The sequence below is a fragment of the Centropristis striata genome, chromosome 17 (assembly GCF_030273125.1).
Source record: "Centropristis striata isolate RG_2023a ecotype Rhode Island chromosome 17, C.striata_1.0, whole genome shotgun sequence".
Classification (NCBI taxonomy): domain Eukaryota; kingdom Metazoa; phylum Chordata; class Actinopteri; order Perciformes; family Serranidae; genus Centropristis; species Centropristis striata.
In genome coordinates, this window is record NC_081533.1 from 31,717,142 (window position 1) to 31,724,581 (window position 7,440).

Genomic DNA, 7,440 nt, shown 5'->3' on the forward strand with positions numbered 1-7,440 from the left:
ACCCTGTGGTTAGGTTTAGGAACAAAAAGACAGCTTGATTCTGTGAGAGAAAGATCACTTCCTCAGGCTACTGACGTCTGAAAAATGGCACCAAACACAGTTAATTTTGAGGTGATTAGAAAGTCAGTCGGTCACCAAAGTTATAACGATTCCCTTCTGATGGAGATATGAATGTGTGAACAGCAAACCCTCAGGTAGTTTCTCACTCTCTCACCCCCTCCACAAAACACTAAACAAGATAAAGAGCAGCTTCAGCCACAGACTCATACAACCCCGCTGCTCTAAGGCAGCTATTCTCAACCTTGGGGTCGGGACCCCAGTTGGGGTCGCGAGATGATTTCTGGGGGTCGCCAAATCAATTTGGAAGTCAGCTCTGTCTCCACTGTGTTAAAGTGTTCATTTGTTTCAGTCTTTTTGGTAATTTTGCGTCTTTTTTTCCATTTTGTGTCTTTCTTTTTATCATTTTGTGGTCAATTTGTGTCTTTTTTGGTCATTTATGTCTTTTTTTGGTCATTTTGTGTCTTTTTTCTGTCATTTTGTGTCTTTTTTTGATCACTTTGTTTCTTTTTTTAGTCATTTTGTGTCTTTTTTGGGTCAATTTGTGTCTTTTTTTTGTCATTTTGTGTCTTTTTTTAGTCATTTTGTGTCTTTTTGTGGTCATTTTGTTTCTTTTTTGGGTGATCTGAACTGTGTGTGTGAAATTCTGTTCAGTGAGCGAGGGTCGCGGACAACATGCATGTTAAATTGGGGTTCGCAACTCAAAAAGGTTGAGAATAGCTGCTCTAAGGAACGATACAGAAAGTCGTTCCTTCCTTCTGCAATAAGACTCTATAACTCATCTACCTCTGCCAGAACCAACATTACTGAAATGCACTAAATCTATGCACTAAATCTACGCACGACACTTTGCTATGCTATTAATATTATTACTGTTATTATTATTATATATACTGTTGCTGCCATTATTACTATTATTACTATATACTGTAATATACTACTATTATTATTATTATACTGGCCCTATTTATTTATTTATTATTATTATTATTACTATTATTATTATATATCATATTATTTTACTTATTATTACTTTATTTATATTTTTCATTTTATTTTTATATTGTTATCTATTATTACATATTATATTATATACTGTACTATTATTATTATTATTATTATATACCGTCTAGTCAATATAGTTTGACAACCCTAACCCTAAAATAATCAAGAATATCAGATAAAGATCACAAGAAGTACTTGGAGTCTCATTCAGGGTGCCACACACCTAATAAATGTGCTGCAATAATGTAATACAGGCTTGACAAAAAAATAGCATAAATGCTGTTACTGCAAGGCATTTAACCCATAAGAACCCAGACCAGTTATCCTTAAAGGAAAGTTATGGGGGATATACCAGCATTTCTGATGTGTTTTCAAAAACACTATCCCTAAATGTCAAAGATCTGTGATGTGACATAAACATTACATTGGGCGCTTATAGTATTTATGTTTATAATATTTATGTTTATAATATTTCGTATTTTAAAATTAAAAAAAAAAAAACGAGACACAAATTTGCCTTTTTCTCTGCATCCCCACAACATCTATCAAAATTGTGACATTATTAGTTCTGTTTAACAACAAATTATTTTTTAGATTTGTTTTAAAGTAGCATAATAATAATAAATCGATAATAAATAGATACAAATAACCATGTGTCTTTTTGTTTATCAAAATTGTGACTTTAATTTGTTCAGGAAATATGTTCAAAACAAGTTAAATGCAATACAGGACACCCTGTTAACGGATTAGAATAGTTAAATGGGTTTAAACTTAGCCTAGTAACAAAAAATAGAAGATTTAACGTGTTTGTTACATGGGTGTCACCATGGGTTCTTATGGGTTAAAAAAATAAAAAGATGAATAATGTTTTCTATCATGAACTGCCTCCACTGGGTGTGGCCCATGACATTTTGCATTTATATACCGGACATTCAAACCAAATTATATGATTTTTTTAAGTAAAGCCACTGATTAAATGATTAAATCAATTCTGTGGCAGTGACCAGAAATATTTGCATTTAAGTTAAGTTTATTACTTAAGACTTAAGTCTGACTGAAATCATTGACCTTTTTGTTGTAAAAAAAATAGCTAAGTCTTGACAGTTTTAATACAGAAAATGATGAAGCAACGAAGATTAAATCAACATGATTAAAAACCAAAAAACAACTGCCATCTTACGTAGGTGAAGAGTTGGCTGCTGATCCGTCTTGTCCTGTCTGCTGACTGCTGTGTGTGTGTAGTAATGTATGTGTATTATGTTAAGCGTACTCGGAGGCAGGACCAAAACCACCAGCCGGGTATATTGTGAATCTTAGAACATGGAAATAGATGGTAATATAGACATATAGCAGCTGGTCATTGTGTGCTTTGGCTAAAAGCTAGTGGTGTTATTCTATGTTTCCATTCATGCACAAACATGCAAAAATGATTCTCTATCAGCTTTTCAAAGTTGTGTTTGTTTTAACCTCTTATTGTTCAAAGAGCTTTTTGGTGTTTGTGGGCAGTGGATGTTTAGGGGGAGATAGCAGGTCAACAATAAATGCCACATAGAAGTGGTGACCAAGGTTATAATAGTTTTGGATTTTTCATTAGTTTTAGTTTTAATTTCGTTGTGAATTTTTGTTTTCAAATTCAGTTAGTTTTAGTTAGTTTTTAGAGTGAGTTTTCTAGTTTTGGTTTAGTTTTTATTTTTTGAAAATGCTTAGTTTTAGTTTAGTTTTTATTAGTTTTAGTGTTAGTTTTAGTTTTTTTGTAATGGGCTATGTGTTGGGTGCGAGATTCAAATAGATCATAATAAATTTTGCCTTTATTTCCTTTGGTTTATTCATCTCAGCCCCAATAAGGTTATTAACTCTTACAGTTCTGGGTGTTTTGTATTTTGGTTCTAGTGTAAACATCCCAGTCTCAGTAAACATATTCACCATGTGTTGCATGTTGAAATAAAAACACTGAATTATGAATGAAAAAAGTTGACAAAAAACGAAAACTAAGGACATTTTCACTATAATTTTAGTTAGTTTTGTAACCAAGCAATACAGTTTCAGTTAGTTATCGTTTTTTTAAAAACTCTAGTTTTTATTTTTATTTCAGTTAACGAAAATGTTTTTTCAATTCTAGTTTTCGTTATTTTCGTTAGTTTTCGTTAACTATAATAACCTTGGTGGTGACATCATCTGAAAGCTGTGAAGCTGAAGATTTGAAGAGATGCAGCTCAGCACTGTGTGACAATTTGTTCTGGTCAAAAATATCTGATTAAAATGACTTCATGAATTAATTAATTATTTATTGAAGCCTATTATGTTGAATAAAGGGACAAAACATGTTATTCTCTGTATAAATTCTGTAATGATGTAATTGTGTAATAATTGTTTGATTTAATGTGGACCCTATGAAGACTAATGGGGATCCAGAGGATACAATAAACAATAAACATTAAAGTGCAGTCCGTGTTCAACTGTGTTGTTTTTGCAGCAATTTTTGGGTCGATATCATTTGCTACACACATTTGGTGCTGAATATTGCAATTTTATTCATAACGAGAAAGGATAAAAATGGTCAGAAAATCCCTCCAGAACATAACATCAACATGCCAAGACCTTTGGAACAACATAGTAGAATCCTTGCTGTGATTTGGGTTCAAAACCTTTGGTCATTTTGGAGATATCTGTATTTTCAGAAACAAACAAACTGCTGAGAAACCCCTTATTGTCAATATACCTAGTAAAGCTGCACATCCTCTGAATGCTCCAGGTCTCTAGTTTGTGGTTGTAAAGTTTCATGAGGCTGTGATTATCCTAGAGGTCACAGCAGCTCATTTTATACACTGAGGTCCAGACTCAAGAAATGCCCTCACTGCAATGAACTGACTACTACTGATGACTGACATCTTCCCACATGAAGAGAACTGGGCTCATTGAATCCACAAGAGTCTCAGCTTTACACTGATACCCAGTTTATGTCATTAAAAGCCTGTTTAGGGACCTCAGTATGTACACTGAGTTTTACTACTGAGTATGCCTGCCCAGTATGGGAGCGAGCTGCCCATGCCAAGAAGTTGGACCCCGCCCTAAATGCTACCTGCCGTCTTATCACCGGCTGCCTAAAACCAACACCTACAGAGCGCCTGTACATCCTGGCAGGAACAGCCCCACCAGAGATACGACGACAAGCAGCAAGCAAGAAGGAGCGGCAACAACAGTCCACTGACCAAAGACATCCTCTCTTCGGCCATTTACCAGCCAAAAGCCGCCTTAAGTCCAGAAAAAGTTTCCTGAAAAGTGTCCCACCCCTCGGAACACCGAGCACAAGTAGCAAAAGAGTCACTCGGCGTGAAGAAAGACTTGACAACCTTCCACCAGAAACAACAATGGAGCTAAAGGCGAGTGAGGCACTGCCCCCCGGAGCAGACACCAACTACACAATGTGGAAATGCTTAAACAGACTAAGATCTGGTGTTGGATGTGCAAAAGCCACTCTCGCAAAATGGGGACATCTGAATGATGGGGACGCCGTGTGTGACTGTGGCACTGAACCACAGACCATGCAGCACCTCCTGATATGCCCCCTGCTGGAACAGCCCTGCACAGCATCGGACTTAGCAGAGTTTAATGAGAAGGGACAGAAATGTGTTCAGATGTGGCTGAACCACATCTAGCCAAGCCTTGTAACTGACTGTCTTGTGGACACGATAAGAAGAAGAAGTATGTACAAATATTCAAATACAGTAGGCGGAAATAGCAAATTTGTACCACATGAGAAAAACTATGTTGTTTTTGCCTTAAACTGCATGTTATCAGCATAAAGACATGTGTGTGTAAAGAAGAGACTTGTAGGAACACAGAGAGCCTATTTTCATTCTGATAGCATGATGTCAGAGGTCACATGACCGCTTTGAAAATCGCTAAAACAGACTAAATTTGCGGCGTTTTTTCAACAACTTCCCAACGTGGTATGATATGTTATCACTATCTCTAGAATACTCCTAAAAATAAGCCCGCTACACCCTCTGAAAAACAGTACAGTAAACAACAGACACAATCAATATTGTTGAAACCATTTTTTTATAAGTATGGATAACCACACAAAAAATCGTTCCTGGCATTTTTGCCCCGACCGGCCCACCACAACAGATGACTCAGCAACTATCTTAGCGCTCTCCTGAACATGTACTAACCACATCACTCCAAACTATACTACATGTAGGCTACATGAGACAGCCCTTCTCCCTGAGTGTCAGTCAAAACACAGGAAGTCATGATGGATTACTTAAATATAAGTGTGATAACATGCAGCACAGCAAACCAAGCCAATAGGCCTGCAGGAAAACATACAGTACTGTAGAAGTACAGTGGAAACTCTATTGCTCACTGTAAAATGCTGTTTTACTGATGCTCGAGAAACAAATGTCACATATATACATACAAATTAGTCTGCAGAGACAGAAAAGTCCTACTAGCACATTTAACCCTGTCACACTAATATCAGAACCTCCACTGTCTAACTCAGGGGTGGGCAATTAATTTTCCTAAGGGGCCACATGACCAATACCACGAAGGTTGCAGGGGCCGGACCAAAACTCTGAACTAAATTCTGCTCAATATTAATGTAATCGCTTTATAAAATATAGTAAATTATCTGGTTTTGAGCTGCTACTGATAGGAACACATGTTATGATAAGACTGTTAATGTGGAGTAAATCAAGTATAGCAGTAAAAAGTAGTAAATACTCCAATCACTATATCACTTTAACATTTATTTTAAACACAACTGTAAATGACCTTTAGCAAGGTTCCTATTTGATTTTTTTTTATTATATAGCTTGTTTTTCATGTTTGTACATTTTCAAGGTGTTTTACAATGTTGTGATGCTTTTATTTTGAAAAGGTGTCGTCCAGTGTAAAACGGGTGCTTTAATTTTGAAAGGTAGTGACAGGAAATAACCGGTAGAACGGTGAAATGAAAAAACGAACGGTAAATAATGAGTGCGTCGTAATTCATATAAAGTTGATATAAAGTATGAAAAAGGCTTCTATAGTGGCTGACTGACAGGACACAAGGTTTGTTAGAGTTTATTTTATTCTGTCATATATATTAGTGGCTATATTTGTTGTCTTAACTATAGTAAAAGTGCTTGTTAGCTCTAGTGCTAATGATAATGTTTGCTATTTTTTTCAAAATAAAAGCACTGCGGTTATATTGATTTCTAATTTCTTGGTAACCTCATGCGGGCCGGACAAGGACAGCCAACGGGCCGGATGTGGCCCGCGGGCCGCCCAATGCCCAGGTCTGGTCTAACTGCTGGTCTGTTTATCACCTCCAAGACAACAGTCATTACAAAAGTCAACAACTCGTGCTGGGACAGCAAATCAGCTTCACAACACTAACAGGACTGACCAACATGTAATTGTGACAAGGCACTAGAATGTTAAACTGGTCACAACAGTCTAGCATGTTGCAGTGCCAGTCAATGAAATTCAACCAATTTATTAATTAAGTTAGTCCATAAACTCCACTAAATGTCCTGGCGGGCCAAACTTCCTGTCATCAGTGAACACATAATGGAGACAGCAGGAACTTTCCTCTCTTTTTCCTCTTCTAATATGCTCGTGCCCTCTGGCTGTGCGCACCCAAAAAAATTGGACTTCTCTTCATAATCTCCACCCTCTGTATGACATCACTGTCCTGTACATCACTGTTTTTACCTCATTAATGGCAAGGCAAGGCAAGGCAAGGCAAGGCAAGGCAAGTTTATTTGTATAGCACAATTCAACACAAGGTAATTCAAAGTGCTTTATATACACATTAAAAACAGCAAGACACAATTGAAAATAGTAAAAACAGTCAATTAAAACAGGGAAATAGAAATAAAAACATATGCTGGATACAGCAGGATAAAAAAAGAGATAAAATAATAAAAAGTCAAACATTGTGTAGTTAAAAAGTAGTAGTAGTTAATAACTTACTATACCCCCCTCCAGCCTGGATTCTATGCACTTTAAACACTTGTATTGACTGTTATCTTCCTTCCAATGTTTACACTGTACACCATAATGCCCATATTTATTTATTCATCTATTGCTGTGTTTTACAATCCATTACTGCACGGCCAAGGCCCCCCAGCTAACATAGTCACTTTATTTAGCCCATTTTTAATATCTAATGCTGGTCTTTTAACTCATATTTGCACTGCCTTGACTTACCTTTTTGCACCTTAACATACACACTGTGTTTTCTCTTAATTGCGCCACGACTTCTATGCGTTTCTTCTACATTTTTATTACCTGGCTGTGCCGTAACTGATTGATTGACAGCCGATGGGCCCAAGGAGGAGGGCTCTCCCTGTACCTGTTTTGTTTTTTTACCAATGGCCAATGAGT